The sequence below is a fragment of the Mus musculus genome, chromosome 3 (assembly GCF_000001635.26).
Source record: "Mus musculus strain C57BL/6J chromosome 3, GRCm38.p6 C57BL/6J".
Taxonomy (NCBI): Eukaryota; Metazoa; Chordata; class Mammalia; order Rodentia; family Muridae; genus Mus; species Mus musculus.
Genome location: NC_000069.6, coordinates 26928093 through 26951540, shown reverse-complemented (window position 1 = coordinate 26951540; position 23448 = coordinate 26928093). Strand labels below are relative to the sequence as shown.

General features: G+C 42.1%; 1 protein-coding gene across 2 annotated transcripts in view; it reads right to left on the bottom strand.

The window, feature by feature from the left end:
- Spata16 (spermatogenesis associated 16) overlaps nucleotides 1–23448 on the bottom strand; it is a 345630-nt gene that overhangs the window by 31709 nt on the left and 290473 nt on the right. The window lies entirely within an intron of this gene.

The following is a 23448-nucleotide window of genomic DNA, read 5'->3' as shown; positions in this document are numbered from 1 at the left end:
CTCCAAACTTTGTCTCTGTAACTCCTTCCATGGGTGTTTTGTTCCCAATTCTAAGGAGGGGCATAGTGTCCACACTTCAGTCTTCATTCTTCTTGAGTTTCATGTGTTTAGCAAATTGTATCTTATATCTTGGGAATCCTAGGTTTGGGGCTAATATCCACTTATCAGTGAGTACATATTGTGTGAGTTCCTTTTTGAATGTTTTACCTCACTCAGGATGATGCCCTCCAGGTCCATCCATTTGCCTAGGAATTTCATAAATTCATTCTTTTTAATAGCTGAGTAGTATTCCATTGTGTACTACATTTTCTGTATCCATTCCTCTGTTGAGGGGCATCTGGGTTCTTTCCAGCTTCTGGCTATTATAAATAAGGCTGCTATGAACATAGTGGAGCATGTGCCCTTCTTACCAGTTGGGGCATCTTCTGGATATATGCCCAGGAGAGGTATTGCTGGATCCTCCGGTAGTGCTATGTCCAATTTTCCGAGAAACTGCCAGACTGATTTCCAGAGTGGTTGTACAAGCCTGCAATCCCACCAACAATGGAGGAGTGTTCCACTTCTCCACATCCACGCCAGCATCTGCTGTCACCTGAATTTTTTTTTCTGTATCTTTGTTTTTTAAATTTTTTTATTAGGTATTTAGCTCATTTACATTTCCAATGCTATACCAAAAGTCCCCCATACCCACCCACTCCCCTACCCACCGACTCCCCCTTTTTGGCCCTGGTGTTCCCCTGTACTGGGGCATATAAATTTTGCGTGTCCAATGGGCCTCTCTTTCCAGTGATGGCCGACTAGGCCATCTTTTGATACATATGCAGCTAGAGTCAAGAGCTCCGGGGTACTGGTTAGTTCATAATGTTGTTCCACCTATAGGGTTGCAGATGCCTTTAGCTCCTTGGGTACTTTCTCTAGTTCCTCCATTGGGAGCCCTGTGATCCATCCATTAGCTGACTGTGAGCATCCACTTCTGTGTTTGCTAGGCCCCGGCATAGTCTCACAAGAGACAGCTACATCTGGGTCCTTTCAATAAAATCTTGCTAGTGTATGCAATGGTGTCAGCATTTGGATGCTGATTATGGGGTGGATCCCTGGATATGGCAGTCTCTACATGGTCCATCCTTTCATCTCAGCTCCAAACTTTGTCTCTGTAACTCCTTCCAAGGGTGTTTTGTTCCCAATTCTAAGGAGGGGCATAGTGTCCACACTTCAGTCTTCATTTTTCTTGAGTTTCATGTGTTTAGGAAATTGTATCTTACATCTTGGGTATCCTAGGTTTTGGGCTAAAATCCACTTATCAGTGAGTACATATTGTGTGAGTTCCTTTGTGAATGTGTTACCTCACTCAGGATGATGCCCTCCAGGTCCATCCATTTGGCTAGGAATTTCATAAATTCATTCTTTTTAATAGCTGAGTAGTACTCCATTGTGTAGATGTACCACATTTTCTGTATCCATTCCTCTGTTGAGGGGCATCTGGGTTCTTTCCAGCTTCTGGCTATTATAAATAAGGCTGCTATGAACATAGTGGAGCATGTGTCCTTTTTACCAGTTGGGGCATCTTCTGGATATATGCCCAGGAGAGGTATTGCTGGATCCTCCGGTAGTACTATGTCCAATTTTCTGAGGAACCACCAGACTGATTTCCAGAGTGGTTGTACAAGCCTGCAATCCCACCAACAATGGAGGAGTGTTCCTCTTTCTCCACATCCACGCCAGCATCTGCTGTCACCTGAATTTTTGATCTTAGCCATTCTGACTGGTGTGAGGTGGAATCTCAGGGTTGTTTTGATTTGCATTTCCCTGATGATTAAGGATGTTGAACATTTTTTCAGGTGCTTCTCTGCCATTCGGTATTCCTCAGGTGAAAATTCTTTGTTCAGTTCTGAGCCCCATTTTTTAATGGGGTTGTTCGATTTTCTGAAGTCCACCTTCTTGAGTTCTTTATATATGTTGGATATTAGTCCCCTATCTGATTTAGGATAGTAAAGATCCTTTCCCAATCTGTTGGTGGTCTTTTTGTCTTATTGACGGAGTCTTTTGCCTTGCAGAAACTTTGGAGTTTCGTTTGGTCCCATTTGTCAATTCTCGATCTTACAGCACATGCCATTGCTGTTCTGTTCAGGAATTTTTCCCCTGTGCCCATATCTTCAAGGCTTTTCCCCACTTTCTCCTCTATAAGTTTCAGTGTCTCTGGTTTTATGTGAAGTTCCTTGATCCACTTAGATTTGACCTTAGTACAAGGAGATAAGTATGGATCGATTCACATTCTTCTACATGATAACAACCAGTTGTGCCAGCACCAATTGTTGAAAATGCTGTCTTTCTTCCACTGGATGGTTTTTGCTCTCTTGTCGAAGATCAAGTGACCATAGGTGTGTGGGTTCATTTCTGGGTCTTCAATTCTATTCCATTGGTCTACTTGTCTGTTTCTATACCAGTACCATGCAGTTTTTATCACAATTGCTCTGTAGTAAAGCTTTAGGTCAGGCATGGTGATTCCACCAGAGGTTCTTTTATTCTTGAGAAGACTTTTTGCTATCCTAGGTTTTTTGTTATTCCAGATGAATTTGCAAATTGCTCCTTCTAATTCGTTGAAGAATTGAGTTGGAATTTTGATGGGGATTGCATTGAATCTGTAGATTGCTTTTGGCAAGATAGCCATTTTTACAATGTTGATCCTGCCAATCCATGAGCATGGGAGATCTTTCCATCTTCTGAGATCTTCTTTAATTTCTTTCTTCAGAGATTTGAAGTTTTTATCATACAGATCTTTCACTTCCTTAGTTAGAGTCACGCCAAGATATTTTATACTATTTGTGACTATTGAGAAGGGTGTTGTTTCCCTAATTTCTTTCTCAGCCTGTTTATTCTTTGTATAGAGAAAGGCCATTGACTTGTTTGAGTTTATTTTATATCCATCTACTTCACCGAAGCTGTTTATCAGGTTTAGGATTTCTCTGGTAGAATTTTTAGGGTCACTTATATATACTATCATATCATCTGCAAAAAGTGATATTTTGACTTCCTCTTTTCCAATTTGTATCCCCTTGATCTCCTTTTGTTGTCGAATTGCTCTGGCTAATACTTCAAGTACTATGTTGAAAAGGTAGGGAGAAAGAGGGCAGCCTTTTCTAGTTTCTGATTTTAGTGGGATTGCTTCCAGCTTCTCTCCATTTACTTTGATGTTCGCTACTGGTTTGCTGTAGATTGCTTTTATCATGTTTAGGTATGAGCCTTGAATTCCTGATCTTTCCAAAACTTTTATCATGAATGGGTGTTGGATCTTGTCAAATGCTTTTTCTGCATCTAACGAGATGATCATGTGGTTTTTGTCTTTGAGTTTGTTTATATAATGGATTACATTGATGGATTTTCGTATATTAAACCATCCCTGCATCCCTGAAATAAAACCTACTTGGTCAGGATGGATGATTGCTTTAATATGTTGTTGGATTCGGTTAGCAAGAATTTTATTGAGGATTTTTGCATCGATATTCATAAGAGAAATTGGTCTGAAGTTCTCTATCTTTGTTGGGTCTTTCTGTGGTTTAGGTATCAGAGTAATAGTGGCTTCATAAAATGAGTTGGGTAGAGTACCTTCTACTTCTATTTTGTGAAATAGTTTGTGCAGAACTGGAATTAGATCTTCTTTGAAGGTCTGATAGAACTCTGCACTAAACCCGTCTGGTCCTGGGCTTTTTTTGGCTGGGAGACTATTAATAACTGCTTCTATTTCTTTAGGTGATATGGGACTGTTTAGGTGGTCAATTTGATCCTGACTCAACTTTGGTACCTGGTATCTGTCCAGAAATTTGTCCATTTCGTCCAGGTTTTCCAGTTTTGTTGAGTATAACCTTTTGTAGAAGGATCTGATGGTGTTTTGGATTTCTTCAGGATCTGTTGTTATGTCTCCCTTTTCATTTCTGATTTTGTTAATTAGGATTTTGTCCCTGTGCCCTTTAGTGAGTCTAGCTAAGGGTTTATCTATCTTGTTGATTTTCTCAAAGAACCAACTCCTTGTTTGGTTAATTCTTTGAATAGTTCTTCTTGTTTCCACTTGGTTGATTTCACCCCTGAGTTTGATTATTTCCTTCCATCTACTCCTCTTGGGTGAATTTGCTTCCTTTTTTTCTAGAGCTTTTAGATGTGTTGTCAAGCTGCTAGTATGTGCTGTCTCCCGTTTCTTCATGGAGGCACTCAGAGCTATGAGTTTCCCTCTTAGAAATGCTTTCATTGTGTCCCAAAGGTTTGGGTACGTTGTGGCTTCATTTTCATTAAACTCTAAAAAGTCTTTAATTTCTTTCTTTATTCCTTCTTTGACCAAGGTATCATTTAGAAGAGTGTTGTTCAGTTTCCACGTGAATGTTGGCTTTCCATTATTTATGTTGTTATTGAAGATCAGTCTTAGGCCATGGTGGTCTGATAGGATACATGGGACAATTTCAATATTTTTGTATCTGTTGAGGCCTGTTTTGTGACCAATTATATGGTCAATTTTAGAGAAGGTCCCATGAGGTGCTGAGAAGAAGGTATATCCTTTTGTTTTAGGATAAAATGTTCTGTAGATATCTGTCAGGTCCATTTGTTTCATAACTTCTGTTAGTTTCACTCTGTCCCTGTTTAGTTTCTGTTTCCACGATCTATCCATTGATGAAAGTGGTGTGTTGAAGTCTCCCACTATTATTGTGTGAGGTGCAATGTGTGCTTTGAGCTTTACTAAAGTGTCTTTAATGAATGTGGCTGCCCTTGCATTTGGAGCGAGATATTCAGAATTGAGAGTTCCTCTTGGAGGATTTTACCTTTGATGAGTATGAAGTGTCCCTCCTTGTCTTTTTTGATAACTTTGGGTTGGAAGTCGATTTTATCCGATATTAGAATGGCTACTCCAGCTTGTTTCTTCAGACCATTTGCTTGGAAAATTGTTTTCCAGCCTTTCACTCTGAGGTAGTGTCTGTCTTTTTCCCTGAGATGGGTTTCCTGTAAGCAGCAGAATATTGGGTCCTGTTTGTGTAGCCAGTCTGTTAGTCTATGTCTTTTTATTGGGGAGTTGAGACCATTGATATTAAGAGATATTAAGGAAAAGTAATTGTTGCTTCCTGTTATTTTTGTTGTTAAAGTTGGCATTCTGTTCTTGTGGCTGTCTTCTTTTAGTTTTGTTGAGGGATTATCTTCTTGTTTTTTCTAGGGCGTGGTTCCCGTCCTTGTATTGTTTTTTTTCTGTTATTATCCTTTGAAGGGCTGGATTCATGGAGAGATAATGGGTGAATTTAGTTTTGTCGTGGAATACTTTGGTTTCTCCATCTATGGTAATTGAGAGTTTGGCTGGGTATAGTAGCCTGGGCTGGAATTTGTGTTCTCTTAGTGTCTGTATAACATCTGTCCAGGCTCTTCTGGCTTTCATAGTCTCTGGTGAAAAATCTGGTGTAATCCTGATAGGCTTGCCTTTATATGTTACTTGACCTTTTTCCCTTACTGCTTTTAGTATTCTATCTTTATTTAGTGCATTTGATGTTCTGATTATTATGTGTCGGGAGGAATTTCTTTTCTGGTCCAGTCTATTTGGAGTTCTGTAGGCTTCTTGTATGTTCATGGGCATCTCTTTCTTTAGATTTGGGAAGTTTTCTTGTATTATTTTGTTGAAGATATTAGCTGGCCCTTTAAGTTGAAAATCTTCATTCTCATCAATTCCTATTATCTGTAGGTTTGGTCTTCTCATTGTGTCCTGGATTTCTTGGATGTTTTGAGTTAGGATCCTTTTGCATTTTGTATTTTCTTTGACTGTTGTGTCGATGTTCTCTATGGAATCTTCTGTACCTGAGATTCTCTCTTCCATTTCTTGTATTCTGTTGCTGATGCTCGCATCTATGGTTCCAGATCTCTTTCCTAGGGTTTCTATCTCCAGCGTTGCCTCGCTTTGGGTTTTCTTTACTGTGTCTCCTTCCCTTTTTAGTTCTAGTATGGTTTTGTTCATTTCCATTACCTGTTTGGATGAGTTTTCCTGTTTTTCTTTAAGGACTTCTACCTGTTTGGCTGTGTTTTCCTGCTTTTCTTTAAGGGCCTGTAACTCTTTAGCAGTGCTCTCCTGTAATTCTTTAAGTGACTTATGAAAGTCCTTCTTGATGTCTTCTATCATCATCATGAGAAATGTTTTTAAATCTGGGTCTAGATTTTCAGTTGTGTTGGGGTGCCCAGGACTAGGTGGGGTGGGAGTGCTGCGTTCTTATGATGGTGAGTGGTCTTGATTTTTGTTAGTAGGATTCTTACGTTTGCCTTTCGCCATCTGGTAATCTCTGAAGCTAGCTGTTATAGTTGTCTCTGTTAAGAGCTTGTTCTTCAGGTGACTCTGTTAGCCTCTATAAGCAGACCTAGGAGGGTAGCGCTCTCCTTAGTTTCAGTGGGTAGAGTATTCTCTGCAGGAAAGCTCTCTTCTTGCAGGGAAGGTACCCAGATATCTGGTGTTCGAACCGGACTCCTGGCAGAAGTTGTGTTCTACTCACTAGTGGTCTTAGTATCCCTTGTGGAATCCTGTGTGGGCCCTTGCGGGTGTCAGGCGACTCTGCTGGCAAGGTAGCCCGGGGCTCGAGTGGAGCGGAAGGGGCTTGTGCCCCAGGTCAGGCCCGGGTAGTCTGCTTCCCTATGTACCGCAGTCTCAGGTTCCGCGCGATTGGATTGGGGCTGGCGCTGTGTTCCACTCACCAGAGGTCTTAGGATCTCGTGGGGAATCCTGTGTGGGCCCTTGCGGGTGTCAGGCGACTCCGCTGGCAAGGTAGCCCGGGGCTCGAGTGGAGCGGAAGGGGCTTGTGCCCCAGGTCAGGCCCGGGTAGTCTGCTTCCCTATGTACCGCAGTCTCAGGTTCCGAGCGATTGGATTGGGGCCGGTGCTGTGTTCCACTCACCAGAGGTCTTAGGATCCCGTGGGGAATCCTGTGTGGGCCCTTGCGGGTGTCAGGCGACTCCGCTGGCAAGGTAGCCCGGGGCTCGAGTGGAGCAGAAGGGGCTTGTGCCCCAGGTCAGGCCCGGGTAGTCTGCTTCCCTATGTCAATAAAGTTTCTTTTATAAATGTGTTTTTCTTTATAAAAAAAGTTTTATAAATAAAACTTCCAAGAAAATTTGCCTGGAAAATTGTTTTCCAGCCTTTTACTCTGAGGTAGTGTGTCTTTGTCCCTGAGGTGGGTTTCCTGTATGCAGCAAAATGTTGGGTCCTGTTTATGTAGCCAGTCTGTTAGTTTATGTATTTTTACTGGGGAATTGAGTCCATTAATATTAAGAGATATTAAGAAAAAGTAATTGTTACTTCCTGTTATTTTTGTTGTTAGTGTTGGGATTCTGTTCTTTTGGCTATCTTCTTTTAGGTTTTTTGAAGGATTACTTTCTTGCTTTTTCTAGGGTGTCATTTCCCTCCTGTGTTGGAGTTTTCACTTTTTTATCCTTTGAAGGGCTGGATTTGTGAAAAGATATTGTGTGAATTTGGTTTTGTCAAGGAATACATTGGTTTCTCCATCTATGGTAATTGAGAGTTTTGCTGGATATAGTAGCCTGGGCTGGCATTTGTGTTTTCTTAGGGTCTCTATGAAATCTGCCCAGGATCTTCTGGCTTTCATAGTCTCTGGGGAGAAGTCTGGGTAATTCTGCTAGGTCTGCCTTTATATGTTACTTGACCCCTTTCCCTCACTGCTTTTAATATTCTTTCTTTGTTTTGTGCATTTGATGTTTTGATTATTATATGATGGGAGGAATTTCTTTTCTGGTCCAAACTATTTGGAGTTTATAGGCTTCTTTGTATGTTCATAGGCATCTCTTTCTTTAAGTTGGCAAAGTTTTCTTCTATAATTTTGTTGAAGATATTTACTGGCCCTTTGCATTGGGAATCTTCACTCCCTTCTATACCTATTATCTGTAGGTTTGGTCTTTGCATTGTATCCTGGATTTCCTCGATGTTTTGCATCAGGAGCTTTTTGCTTTTTGAATTTTCTTTGACTGTTTTGTCAATGTTTTCTATGGTATCTGTTGAACCCGAGATTCTCTCTTCTATCTTTTGTATTCTGTTGGTGATGCTTGCATCTATGACTCCTGATCTCTTTCCTAGGTTTCTAACTCCAAGGTTGTCTTCTTTTGTGATCACATGATACAAATCAGAAAGGAAGAAGTCAAGCTATTACTATTTGTAGATGATATGATGGTATATGTTACTGACCCCAAAAATCCCACCAGAGAACTCCTATACCTGATAAACAACTTCAGCAAAGTGGCTAGCTATAAAATTAACTCAAACAAATCAGCCTTCCTCTACTCAAATGATAAATGGGCTGAGAAAGAAATTAAGATAACAATAGCCTTCACGATAGTCACAAATAATACAAAATATCTTGGTGTAACTCTAGCCAAGCAAGTGAAAGATCTATATGACAAGAACTTCAAGTCTCTAAAGAAATAAATAGCAAAAGACCTCAGAAGATGAAAAGATCTCCTGTCAGGGGCCATCATAGGACAAGCTAATAACTAGCAGGTGATCTTACTGAGATGGCCTGCCTCAGATGAAAATAATCCAGGATATATTTGCTGCCATAGACAAGGCCCAGGAGAAAATCATTTTATGAAGGATTCCTGCTAATAATATATATGTCCTGTTATTATTAAAACATATAACCATCACTAGGTATCAGCCTACCCTTTTGAGCAGATCTCTTCTGATCTATGAAGATGTACTGTTTTGTAGTGATGCTACATAGACAAATAGATGACTTCTTAATTCTTAATAATGATCCTAAAAGAAATCCTAAAATTATATCAGTATTTATTAAGTTCTTTTATAGTAGGACTGCTATTATGTTCCTTCTGATAGTCAAAACTGCAATGAGATCTCTGCTCATCTCACATGTGTCACCAGTTAATTGTTTCTGACAGTAAGGAGACTTTCTACTTCTCAGAGCACATTCCAAGAGGTTGTAAAATCATTAACCAAAGGTCATAAAATGGGAACTAATGATTTATTGTAGGTTCTAGGACAGAAGATAAAATTTTGACTGGGTTTTTCTATGTAAAACTTCACTAATAAGTTATGGTTTTTACCTTTCAATGAACTTGTGGAGCTGTGACACTGATGAATGTTTAGCTAGATAAATACTCCTAATGGATATGCATGTAAACATTCTCTGTTGTAAACTTCTATATCAGTTTATGATTTGAATTTATATATAAACTTGTGATGAACTTTTTACCATGTGATCGTGTATTCTGAAAGATATATAAGTGCTGAGGACAAAGAGAGGCATACCAATTTTGCCTTGCCCCACTTAGGATCTTTCTGTCCCCCCCCCCCCTTTAGAGAACTTTCATAGGAAACTTTTTACAACTTAGAAATAAATCCTGAATTCACTTTCAAAGTGTCCCTTTTTCTTCCTGTGACTTCAACTAGCATACTGAAAGTTAGAAACCTGCAGTTCCTGCAGAGATAGAATAAAGGCTATATTACTTAATCCCCCACTGTTAGGATACAGGTGTTAAGTGCTTAAGCCAGTGGCTTTTAACCCTCAGAAAGAGCAAGAAAGTTTTTAGGACTTTTTAGAAGATACCATCAGCATTTCAGTATCATTAGAGAGCTAGAACATCTGGAGACCATCAGTCTTTAAAGCCATACTGGAGTCCTACTCTGTGCCCTGTTTCAACCTGCTCCAGGCCAGGAGGTTCTCCATAATCTCCCATGCTCATGGATTGGTAGGATTAACATAGTAAAAATGGCCATTTTATTAAAAGCAATCTAGAGATTCAATGCAATTCCCATCAAAATTCCAACTCAATTCTTCCCAGAGAAAGAAAGAGCAATTCTCAGCTTCATCTGGAATAACAAAAAATTCAGGATAGCGAAAATATTTCTTAACAATAAGAGAACTTTGGGGGGAATCACTATCCCTGACATCAAGCTGTACTATAGAGCAATGATGATAAAAACCACATGGTATTGGTACAAAGACAGACAGTTTGATAAATGGAATAGAATTGAAGACCCAGAAATAAACCCATACATTTATGGTCACTTGATTTTTGACAAAGAAACCAAAACAATCCAGTGGAAAAAAGACTGCATTTTCAACAAATGGTCCTGGTCTGACTGGCAGTCTGTATGTATAAGAATGCAGATTGACACATTTTTATCTCTGTGTACAAAGCTCAAGTCCAAGTGGATCAAGGACCTCTGCATAAAACCAGATACACTGAATCTAATAGAAGAGAAAGTGGGAAATAACCTTGAACTCATTGGCACAGGGAAAAATTTCCTGAGCAGAACACCAATGGTTCAGGCTCTAAGATCAACAATTGACAAATGGGACCTCATTAAATTGAAAAGCTTCTGTAAGGCAAAGGACACTGTCAATAGGACAAAACAGCAACCTACAGATTGGGAAAAGATCTTTACCAACCTTTTGTCCAATAGTGGGCTAATAACCAACATATACAAAAATTCAAGAAGTTAGACTCCAGAAAACCAAATAACCCTATTAAAAATGGGGTATAGAACTAAACAAAGAATTCTCACCTAAGGAATCTTGAAAGGCTGAGAAACACCCAAAGAAATGTTCAACTTCTTTAGTCCTCAGGGAAATGCAAATGAATATGACCTTGAGATTCCACCTCACGTCAATCAGAATGGCTAGGATCAAAAACTCTGGCAATAGCAGATGCTGGTGAAGATGTAGAGAAAGGAACACTCCTGCATTGCTGGTGGGATTGCAACCACTCTGTCAATCAATCTGGCAGTTCCTCAGAAAATTGGAAATAGCTCTACCTGAAGATGTAGCTATACTACTCCTGGGTATGTATCCAAAAGATGCTCTAACATATAACAAGGACACATGCTCTATTATGTTCATAACAGTCTTATTTATAATAGCCAGAAGCTGGGAATAACCCAGATGTCCCTCAACTGAAGAATAGATATAGAAAATGTGGCACATTTACATAATGGAATCCACTCACCTATTAAAAATGATGATTTCATGACTTTTGTAGGCAAGTGGATGGAACTAGAAATATCATTCTGAGTGAGGTATCCCAGACCCAAAAGGACATATATGGTATGTACTCACTGATAAATGGATATTAGCTCAAAAGCTCAGAATACCTATGGTACAACTTAGAGCATATGAAGCTTAATAAGAAGGAAGGCCAAAGTGAGGAGGCTTCAAACCCATATAAGGAAACAAAATAATCACAGGAGGAAGAATGAGGGAGGGACCTGGTTGGGAGAGGGGAGGGAGAGAAGAAAAGGGGGGGGGGGCAGGATCTGGTGTGGGACAGGAGAAGAGGTACAGAGAGCCATGAGAATGAATAGAAATAAGTAGCAATGAAGGTTTGTGGGGGGAACTTGCAGAACCACTAGAAAGTCTCATATGTCAGGGATGTGAGAGGCTCCCAGGATCCAATGAGGATGACATTAGCTGAAATACTCAACAGAGGGGAGATAGAACCTGAAGAGACCACCTCCAGTAGATAGACATAACCCCTGGTGGAGGGGTAGGGCCACCCACCCATCTAAAAAAAAAATTAACCCATGATTGTCCCTGTCTAGAGGAAATATAGGGACAAAAATTGGAACAGAGGCTGAAGGAAAGGCCATCCAGAGACTGCCCCACCGTGTGATCTATTCTATCTGCAGAAACCAAACCCCTACACTATTGCTGATACCAAGATGTGCTTGCAGACAGGAGCCTTGTTTGGCTGTCGTCTGAGAGCCTGTGTCAGCACCTGACTAAGACAGATGAAGATACTCACAGCCAACCATTGAGCTGAGCCCAGAGACCCCAATGGAAGAGTTAGGGGAAGGACTGAAGGAGCTGAAGGGGATGGCAACCCATAGGAAGAACAACAATATCAACTAACCGGACCCTCAGAGCTCCAAGGGACTAAACCACTAACCCAAGAATATACATGGGCTGGTCCATGGCTCTCACTACATATATGTAGCAGAAGACTGCCTCATCTGGCATCAGTGGGAGGGGAGTGCTTGGTCCTGTGGAGGCTTGTTGCCCCAGTGAAGGGGGATGCTAGAGGGGTGTGGTGGGAGTTAGTAGGTAGCTGGGGCAGCACCCTCTTAGAGGCAAAGGGGAAGGGGGATAACATTTGAAATGTTAGAAATAAAATGATTAATAAATAAAAAAGAAAAGAAAAATGTGCAAAGATGAAAATGTGGATGGAATCAGAGTTAAATGCATACTTCCAATTTATGTTTAGTCACTTCCTTGTATCAGCTTGTGAGTGAGTCAGACAGGGAGAGAGCGGAGAGAGTGACGGACGTAAACACTATAAAGGTTCATGGTCAGACCTGAGGCCTTTTGTGTCAGGATGGTGATGTTTAGAGAGGTTACAATATGTGCTTATGAGATTTTGTTTCCTTTGAAAGCCTTTGGCATCTTAGAATGCAAATTCAGACAACTCATCGGAGAGCAGACCTCACAGCAACATTTAGTAACCATGAATCATGTCCTAGAAGTCCAGAAGTTGCAGGAAGAGAGAAAACATAAGCCTGGTATGCCCACAAAGGAAGGGGTTACAAGGGAGACAATAACAGCAGGGCAGTTCAGGGAGGAATTGCTGGTTTGGGTTTTGGATTTGGCCAGTAGGCTGCTGAAGAGCAGTGTAGGTGAAGGGTCAGATGGACGATGAACTGTGGTATAGGGGAGGATGGAGGAGCCTTATCACATCCTCTGACGCTACCATCCATCCATTCAGCCAAAAAGAAGACTGAAAGCTGTGCTCATTGGCTTCTACAGAGTCTGAGCTGGGAGTAAGCTATATTCTTTGTGACCCCTTTCACAGCTGTGTTTGTCTTAACATAGATGTTCTAGCTGCAGATTAGGAGGAGACCCTCTGACTCAAGTCTGACTGTGAATCAAAGCACACAGGACAGATGTAGGATTACTTCCTGGTGGATTTTACAGCGCTCCTTCCCACATCCTCCACAGAAATGCGATGACAGCTGTGTCACAGTGCTGAGATCGCTAATAACCACTGGTAATATTTTTCATCATCGGGATTAGCTTTATTTCCTGAAATAAATTTTGCAAGCCTGTTCTGCTTGTGACAGTTAAGCCCAAGCCTGCTTCAGTAAGTCTAAGATACTTGGATAGTGGTATTTTGCTAGGTTCACCGGAATGACAGCAGGTTAACTTGCCAACATCTGGATAAAATCCTGTTTAGACATGGCCAAGGATCAGACTTTTGTTGCAGAAATGTCCTGTCAAATAATCAACGTTTTAGAAGACACTACCTTCCGCCGACTAAAGATGGAAGAGAGCTTCCCAGTGTTGGAGGCAAAACAAGCTCTGATGGGCAGTGAATGAGAAGCAAGAGCTGCCAGGGATCGTGACCCAGAATGCGATCATTTGAATCTGGACCATCTCTTACAGGCTTGTGTGCTCAAGACTTGGTCGCTAGTGCTGTTACCAAGGGGCAGTCAAGGCTTCAGTGAGCAGGGTTAGCGGGCACAAGTGAGGTCACTGGGAGTGTGCCCTTCAAAGGATACTGGAGCCCTGACCTCTCCCTGTCTCTCTCTTCTCTTTCCAGTTATCACCAGGTGAACAGACATCCTCTGCTGTGTTGCTACCACGATCAGCTGCATTGCCCTATGGCCAAAGCAACGGAGATAAGCATCCATGGGCTGAGATTTTTGAAATAGTTAGCCCAAAGAAAGCTCCTATGCCTTGTCAAAGTGATAGAAAGTTCCCCAATGCCATAGACTAATCCCACACTTTGTCTCTCCAGACAAGGCGAGAGAAGATGTTGTCATCAGTGACAGCCAGAGCTCACCATCTATCCGTGCCGCTCTGTGAAGGTAGCTAACCAGGAACCATCCGCAGGACAGCAGTAGTGTCATTGCCTGAAAGCTCAGCTTGTGATGATAACTATGAGTTTCTGCAGGGCTTCAGGGACACGCCTCTCCTAGAGATCCTTGCCTTCAAACCTATGGCTATAGAATCTGTTTATCTCTAATAGCAGTGACTTATCCTTGAGGAGTTTTGGTCTCGTCTTTCCTGCTTGTGCCTGGACTGATCCCTTCCCTTCCCAGCCAGTGGCGAAAGCCTCTAGGTTCTCCACAGGACCTGCACGAGACTACGGACAGAACTGCTTAGCTGTGCTCCGAGCTCACACCATAAAGCTACGTGGGGATATGCTAATGAGGACAGCCACAACCAGAAGTTGCAAGACTCACAGTCAAATTGCAATAAATCTTTGGAGACTCTTTAAAGAACCAGACACACAGGAAAAGCCTGATTGCTGGGGGGGGGGGGGGGGGGGACCTGCTTTGCAAATGAACAGCACCACTGCTGAGTCTCAGGAAAGACAAGAGCACGCACAAAACTCCTAACCCAACGTGCGGTAGCTGACTGGCCAATGAGTGATGGGGCCGCGTGGGCGCTATCTCCCAGAGGAACCTCCGGAAGGATTCAGGCTTGAATGCTGATGTGCGGAGTAAATGAAATGCTGCAGTTTGCTCTTCTGTCTCCTCAAGCCAGCGCCTCTGCCTCACCTCCCAATTTGTATTCACTCCCCTCTGCTCTGCCCGTGCCGAGGCTTCAACAGGATTGCATCGCTGGGCCACCTATCCTATCTCGTGTTCATCGTCAAGGGCACGACGGATATGCCTGTGAATGCCATTTCTCTGTGAGGGCAAAGGGTAAGATGCATCAGGAAGACTTTGAGATGAAAAGGAATATAAAAATGTAAATCGTTTGAATAAAGTTATATGGGTGTTTGAAGACATGCATACACTCTGCTGGATTCATTGACGTTTGCTGCATTTTTGTAATACTAGAAGAATTTTAAAGTGGTTTTCCTACCTTAAACTCCTCATGAAAACTCACAGGTCTGAGATTATGTTTGAGGAGACTTCTCTCATTGCTTGTAAAATGTCAACATTTATTCTCCTCATTTAGTCTCAGATGAGTGATCCAGAGACAGAAGACAAAATAATACATTATAGCCGGTTAAAGTCTGATCCTCTCATGGATCCGTTAGGTTTTTGTGAGCACAAAAAGAATAACTTGTCCTTGGGAACTGTTTGACACTTGGAGGTGCAGTGAGAAGAAATCAGGTGTGCCAACTTAATATGTAGCATTATTTTCATACCCCCTTCCATTGCTCTGGTTAGGTGCCTTCATGGAACCTCTGTGGAAGGGCTGGAGACGTGGCTTAGTGGTTAAGATCACACACTGCTCATATCAAGTGACACACAACCTGCCTATAGCTCTAGTTCCAGAGCAATCTGATGGTCATTCTGGCTTCTATGGGCACCTGCATTCATGTGTATACATACACACACACACACACACACACACACACACACACACACACACACACATTCATGATTAAAAATAAAATCTCTTGAAAAACTCCCCAAATCCAACCCATGCAGCCTCAGTGGACATAAGGATTCAGTGGTAAATAGCAAAAATGGCAGGAATTAAAGTCAACTGGATCTGGACACCCAGGGTTTCTCACAGGGTGGTGGCTTGTTGCTTAGTAATGTTACACAACGGAAAACTACACATAAAAGCAGGAGGATGCTATACAAGGTAGTCAGTTAATTAGCTAACTAACTCCTTTATGTAGCATGGGTATGATGTGTATAGGTGTATGTGTGCTTATTTGTATGATACACAGCAAGCAGTGTAGAGGTCAGAGGGGAATGCAGAGTGTTGGTTTGTTGCTTCTTGACTTACATTGTTTTTTTTTTTTTCTTTTTTTGAAAGTGTGCCTGTCATGCTCAAGAGCTGCCGGGGATTCATATTGCCAGCTTCTGTCTCTTCTTAGGACGACTGGGATTATAGATATGTGCGGCAGTGCCCAGTTCTACCTGGGGATTTGAACTCAGGTCTTCATGCTTACCTGGAAAACAGTTTACCCACTAGATCATCTCCCCAGCCCCAAAGTCAATTAATTATCTTTGACTGGCCCAAAACTAACATAGTGTCTTTTCTAGCTTAGTTTGGAAGAATCTGAGAAGACAATCAGGCTAGTGTATAGTTACATTTCTCGTTGGCTGGAGCCTACCCTGACCTACCCCTGGTCTCACACTCGCATGCAAACATAGTGCTGAATGTGAACATGTTGAATGCCTGTAACTGCCTGGGCTTCTTCAGGTATCATGTATTCTGGACTTCTATCACAGAGATTTCAGGACCCAAAGGCAGCTCCAGCCGTAACTTGTATTATTAACTGGCTATGTGACTTTGGGCAACGTGCTGATGAAGATTAATGAGTTGGCCTACGTAAACAGGAGAATATTCCATAATAAGAATTCATAAATACTTTTATTCTTTGATTTTGGTGCTTTGCCTTGCAAGAAGACATCTACTTATTCAGCCGGGGGAGGGTTTCTGCTCTTCTAGGCCGATGTCCTTATCTTACAGGTAAAGAAACTGAGGCTCAGACAAAGAAAATGGCATTTTGCCCTGATTTGTGACAGATTTAGTTTGTCTCCAGGTTGCTAGTTCAGAGTGTCTGCTGATTAGTCTTCATTTTGATGGATTTATATAGTTGCCTACGAGACACGCCTATGGCTATGTCTGGAGGGTGTTCCCAGGGACAATTAATTCAGAATCACTCTGAATGTAGGTGGCATCACTCCATGGGGCTGGGTCCTGGACTGAGAGAAAAATCAGGTGGGACGGGAGTCTTCAGCTCTTTCTGACTGTGGACACAGTGTGATTAAGTACCTCACACTACGCTGCCGTGCCTGCTCTGCCAGCATGGGTGCTATCCTCTAACTGTGAGCCCATATAAATTCCCATTCCTTAAATTTCTCTAATCTCAACTATGAAAAAAAGTAACATATAGAAGCTCCCGTCTTCTCTCCTGGATCACTGTTATGCTCTTTTCTTACATGGTGGTTTGAAAAAGAATGGTCTCCACTGGCCTTGTGGGAGATGTGCCACGGGTGTGTGTGTGTGTGTGTGTGTGTGTGTGTGTGTGTGTGTTGTACTTTTTGAAGTTTTAAAAGTCCATGTCACTCCCAGTTAGCCCTCTCTGCCTCTTACTAGTGGATAACGATTTAAGCCCTTGCCAGCACCAGGCCTGCCTGCTTCCAGTCTCCCTACCACGATGGTCATGGATTCGTTGCCTCAAACTGTAAGCACCCCCCATAAACCCTTCCTTCTGCAAGGTGCCTTAGTCATGGTGCTCCTTTCAACAGTAGAAAAAGAACCAAGACACATCATTCTCCTTTGCCCCTTTACCCTTCTCACCCTGACAGCTTTCAAGTGTGTTTGCTCTTACAAAACATTCTCTTTTCTTCCACATCAGATTTTAGGATTCTCATTCATTTACAGCGGTTACCATGCTGTCCTTGTAGGGCACACCCTACCTGAAGGTCTTACACTTGATCTTTTCCTTTACTGAAAATGAGTTCTATGCAGTATCCACACAGTTTTATTCTGCATTTGGTACCTTTCAGTTTCCTACCATGCTTCCTTTCCCCCCTATTTGGCACGATAACATTAATTTTTAGGTGATGTGTTGACTGCTTCAGAAGATGGTAGGTGGGCGCTGATCCTTCCTGAATGAATCTGGATGTCTAGGACAATGTCTAACAAAGAATGGAAGCCAAGGGAATACTTTTCTGTTTACACGAATGAGGAAGGTGTCAGTGGGGCCTTCTGGATGTTCAAGACTGAGTGCTTCCTTAGGCATTATTGCTGTAGACTAAAACTAGTCATTGTTGATAGTCTTGGCCACACTGTGGATAGGACTTGCCAGGGCAAGAAGATGCTCACTATTTTATTAAACATGACTTGCCCAGTTTTGTATCTGCATTACTAAACCAACATGAATGTCTCTTAATCTCGAGTTAATTAATGGAAAGAACTACTCTGCAGAGTCAAACTCCAGCTACTGCCACTCTCTTACAGCTCCGTGAAGATAGTATTTTAATCTTAGTGAGGCAGGGGGAAGCTCAGATGCTTCTGGGAGAACCTCAGCGAAGACAAAAACATAGACAGGACGTCAGTGCTCATGAATCCGGTTGCAGCGTGATGTGCCTTTTTTTTTTTTTTATAGACCTATAACAACGTGGAGCCCAGGAAACTGTGTGAGGTAATGGGGATGCTGACAGACCCTTTAACTATGTAGAATGAGCAGCTTCTGCTATAATTCTGCTGTTTCCGATGAAAATTTCAAGTGCTTTCATTAGGTACAACAGCTGTTTCTATTACAGATAACAGATCTCAGAGGTGGCGATGCTGATACCAACTTCCAGTGAGCTCAGAACACAGTGTAGCTTGTACAATTAGTTTTTTTTAATTATTTTTTTTCCTGCACACACAAATTAACTCTGTAGCAGTAAAAGGAAATTACTTACTTGCTACTGGAATTGTCTGAGAGTGATACCATCATACTTTGTAGAGTCACATTAGCCAAATTAAAAGCCCCTGGGAAAAATTTGGCACCCTGTTCTTTCCATTCACATCTTCCTAAAGATCTCCCAGGAGCTTCTATTTAGAAAGCCATGATCATTAGCAGGGCTTTTAATTTGGAAAGACTGGCTGTTCACCAATGAGTCTTTCTAGACACTCACTAAAGTCTCATTGGTTGGGTGTGTGGTGTGGGGTTCAGTTGTGTTATAATTTTGGGAGGCCTTGAATTGGCTATCCTTGCTTGACCCATATGACTTGATCTCTGCTTGTTTGAAGGTATGTTTTCCAGTCCAGGATACAGAGACATTCCACTGTTGTGCCTTGTCTCCGAGATGGTCACTATCATCTTCTTGGTAAGAGAATCTATTTTTCCATCTATTTATGTCTAGGCTGGCTGGTCACTGCTTATGTCAGCATAATATAGCAGAAGCTGATGTAGAAAGAAGGCAACTCTTGAACACTGAATGTTTTCACTTTCCTTTTCTTGAACTGTCCTCTTTGAATCCAGTGAGACACTGTGTTATATAAAGCCTGTTTCACGCAGGGGACCTACATACAGGCAACTGTCTCAACCAGTGTCAGCTGTCAGCCATGTGACATAGCCATCTTGTAACATTCACAGATATCAGACCTATGCACCCAAGCTCTAAGATTGAACCAGGGACAAGACATTTCTAGAACCAGCTGGTAGAGTCTGATCAATGTAGAGATCAGAGAGACCATAATGATTTTCTTTTAAAGCACTCCACTTTGGGTAGTTTGTTACACAGCACAGATAATTGAGGTAGGAACAAACTAAGAAGACTCAGCTAGGTGTGTACCCATGAACACAGGTGCTATGATCAGTAGCTTATAGCCAAGTGCAAGAGCATTTTCAAAAGATGCAGAAAAGCGTTGATATGTCTTCCATCTTCTTGGCAGTGGCTCCATAATTGAATTTGCAAATATTTCTCAGACGATGCAGTATTTCTGGGATGTGTACTACTGTAAACTGGAGTACAGCATAGTTTTCTCCATAGAGCTCGATAGTAAACAATTTTGACTTGGTGAATGATTACAACAGCTGAGTTGACCCAGACCACAGAGAAATGAAAAGCAATAAACTTTCCTAACAGAAATAGGTGGTATGTTGAAAGTGACCTGCAGCTTGGAATTTGCTGATCCCTGGTCTAAACAGCTTTTTTGTATACTTGGTAGAAACAGTTGGTGATGTTGCTGACTCTTCCGTATTGAATTTCCTTAACCTTCAGCTCTAATTCTTTCCCAAGCTCTTACTCTCCTTTGTCGGTTTCTGCCTCACAGTTTGAAATGTGCCCCTCACAATTCTCTTCTCTTCTTACACACTCTTCCTTACCAGTGTCAGCCACTCAAATGATGTCATTCAATATTAACTGGCCAAAGACCTAGAAACTTACATCTCTAGTTAGCCCTTTCTCCTCTTTCTAATCTCCTTTTCTTCTTCTCATTCCTTATCACCTTCATTCAGTATTTATCCCGAACTTTAGGCTCCTTTTTCCCCACCTTGTGCATCTTGACAGCACCCAGGTTCAATACACTCTCTAGTAAGACTGTATTCTCTCTTCTCCAAATGTACTTTTTTTCTTTTTCTTTTTTTCTTTTTTGGTTTTTTCAAGACAGGGTTTCTCTGTGTAGCCCTGGCTGTCCCGGAACTTGCTTTGTAGACCAGGCTGACCTCGAACTCAGAAATCTGCCTGCCTCTTCCTCCCAAGTGCTGGGATTAAAGGCATACACCACCACTGCCTGGCTCCAAACCCACTTTTTTATGGTCAGCTGTAATACTAGGGTCAGTTCTCTACAAACCCCACCTCTGTTTTGCCAGCTGTTGGTCTCTGTCAACAGAGGAACAGAAGAGAAAGACAGGCTTGCTCCTTCCTCCCTGCCTTCCTATTATTCCTGCCTTCCATGAGCATCTCTGCTCCTTCTTTCCTGCCATCCTATTACTCCTATCATCTGTGAGCATCTCTGCTCCTTCCTCCCTGCCATCATAATACTTGTCTTCCATGAGCATCTCTGCTCCTTCCTCCCTGCCTTCCTATTACTCCTGTCTTCCATGAGCATCTCTGCTCCTTCCTCTCTGCCTTCCGATTATGCCTGTCTTCTGTGAGCATCTCAGCAGAAAAGCTCTCTCCAGTACAGAAACACATACTGCTTCTGAACCTCAAAAGGTCGAGAATTCCTCCAAAGACTACTGAACTACTCATGACTTCACAGTATCAGTGGGTTAGTATATCACTCTCCAGGGTCTGTGGCTCAGCCCTTCTGGAACCTTCCTTTGATTCCTGAGACCCAGGAGTGACAGAGCAGCACCTTCCACTTGGTGCCAGAGGTTTGGTTTGACATGCTTCTGATCCAACTTTCTCAGAGTTTGTCACCCCAACCCCTTCTTTTGGATCCCTGGCTCCACTGAATGGTACTGATTTCCTGTATTTTCTCTCTCAGTATTTAATTTTCTTATTTAACAACTTCCTAGTTATTTATTTTAAAAATGACATTTTTCTCACCTCTCCTGTCTCCATGCGTACACATGCATGGCATATGTATGGAGGTGCAGGGACAACTAATAGAAATCAGTTTCCTCTTTCCACCATGTGGCTCCCTGGAATTAAACTCAGGTTGTCATTCTGGGCAGCAACTGCCTTCACCTCCTGTATTAAATTCTCATTCAGCTATCTAGTGTGGCCTTTCCCTCCTGGCTACACTCTAAAGCAGTTTATATTCTTAGCCAAAGCCCGTTCTTTCTTTAGTAAATGGCACCAGAAGGCCTCTCTGCAGACCCTGCCTTGCTCAAGCAAATGTCTTGACACTATTCCTTATTTTTCTTTCTGTATGAGTGCTTTGCCTTTGCATATGCATGGCACGGTGGTTTGAATGAGAATCACCTTCATGAACTCAAATATTTAAATACTTGGTACACAGTTGGTGAAACAGGTTGGGAAGGCTTAGGAGGTACAGCTTTGTGAGAGGAGGTATCTCTCTGGGGTGTATTAGTCAAGGTTCTCTAAAGTAATAACATTTGTAGAAAAATCTATCTATCTATCTATCTATCTATCTGTCTGTCTGTCTGTCTGTCTGTCTATCTATCTATCTATCTATCTATCTATCTATCTATCTATCTAGGAATTTATTAGGATGATTTTCAGTCTGGGTTCAGCTAACCCAGCAATGGCTGGCCATGAATGGAAAGACCAGGAATCTAGCAGTTGTTCAGTTCAGCTGGTCTTCAATATGTGTTAGAATCCAGAAGAAGTAGGCCTAATGCCAGTGAAGGAATGTATGTTCCAGCAAGGCAAGAACAAGCAGGCAAAGGGCAAAAACTCCCTTCTTCTGTGTCCTTACATAGGATTCCAGTAGAAGGCAAGACCCGGGTTCGATCTGGGTTAAGGATCTGGATTAAAGGCTTGTCTTTTTATGACAGAGATTTGGATTAGTAGTAGATCTCCCATGTCAAGTTAGGCAGAAATCCCTCACAGATGAGGCATGTCCTCTACTTTTGGGTTATAGCTAATTCCAGATACAGTCAAGTTGACACCCAAGAATAACCATAACACTGGGGGCAGACTCGTGCCATTTGGAGTGTGTGCTCTGCTTTCTGTTTGTGGTTCAATATGTAAGCTCTCGGCTGCTGCTCCAGCCCATGCCTGTCTATCTTCCTCAATGTTCCCTGTTATGATGGTTCTCTGGAAAGCCCCAAATTAATCTCTCATAAGGTGTTGCAGTGGTTTGAATGAGAATGGCTCATGTGTTTGAATGCATTGCCCCTAATTAGCCGAACTGTTTGGGAAGATTTAGGAGGTATGGCATTGTTAGAGAAGGCATGTCATTAGGGTTGGACTTTTAGGCTTCAAAAGCCTATGATAGGCCCAGGCACTTTCTCTCTCTGCCTGAGATTATGGTACACATCAGCACCATGTCTGACTGCCTACCACCATGCTTTCTGCTATGATTATCATGCATTAGCACTTTGAAAATGTAAGCAAGCCCCAATTAAACACTTTCTCTGCAAGGTTTCCTTGGTCATCATGGTACTTCATCATGGTGGTAGAAAAGTTCTTCGTGTTCATGGTCTCTCTCTCTCTCTCTCTCTGTGTGTGTGTGTGTGTGTGTGTGTGTATGTAGGCATGTGGAGACCAGAGGACAACTTTGGGTGATATATTTTTTTTTTCAGCTGGATTGGCTGGCCACCGAGTTCCAGGGATTTGTCTCCACTTCCTATACCCTGGGATGTGAAGTGTTCACCATCGCAAATGGCTTTTTGTTATTTAAATATGGGACCTGGGAATTAAAACCATGCTCACACACTCTGACAACTTTACCCACTAAGTATCTTCCCACCTTCCAATTTCCCCTTTCACCTAGGTAATGAACATTATTTTTTAGATGTTGTAGAAATACCACATTCACACAGATGTTTTCCTGATCTCCCAGACCAGGTGTTCTCATCTGTTTCCATAGGTTATGAAAGCAGGCTGTTCACAGCCATTCATATACATTCATATACAGCCATTCATATAGCCACACTGCTTCTGCCCAGCAAGGTATCCCTGATACCTAATACCCATTCTGTTGTGATGGATACTCAAGTACCTACAAATTCTGTTGATTTTGTTTCCCACTTATATCTTCAGATTTATGAATTGATTTCAGAGCACAGGAGCCTCTTCAGATCCACCAGAGCCCTCCTGGCTGGGAGTTACTTTTCAGACCAAAGCCTTCTTTGTTTGGATCCTTTTATGTTTCCTGACCTCAGGATCCCACAAAGAGATGGGAGGAGACTTAATGGGGAACAGAGCAATCGGAATGTTTTACCTGGAGATGAACTGGAGACCTAGCCATTACCAATCAACCCTTACATTTTCAGACTATATTGTCACATACGTCTCCTGAGTACCTAGGGCCAGGCACCTCTCTGTAATTGTTGCCCTGTGAACCAGCAGCTAGCTGTTCCGCTTCTCCCTGACCAAACCCACCAATGTGTGAGATCCTGGGACTTGAGCTGGGCTGCAGCCACTGCATGC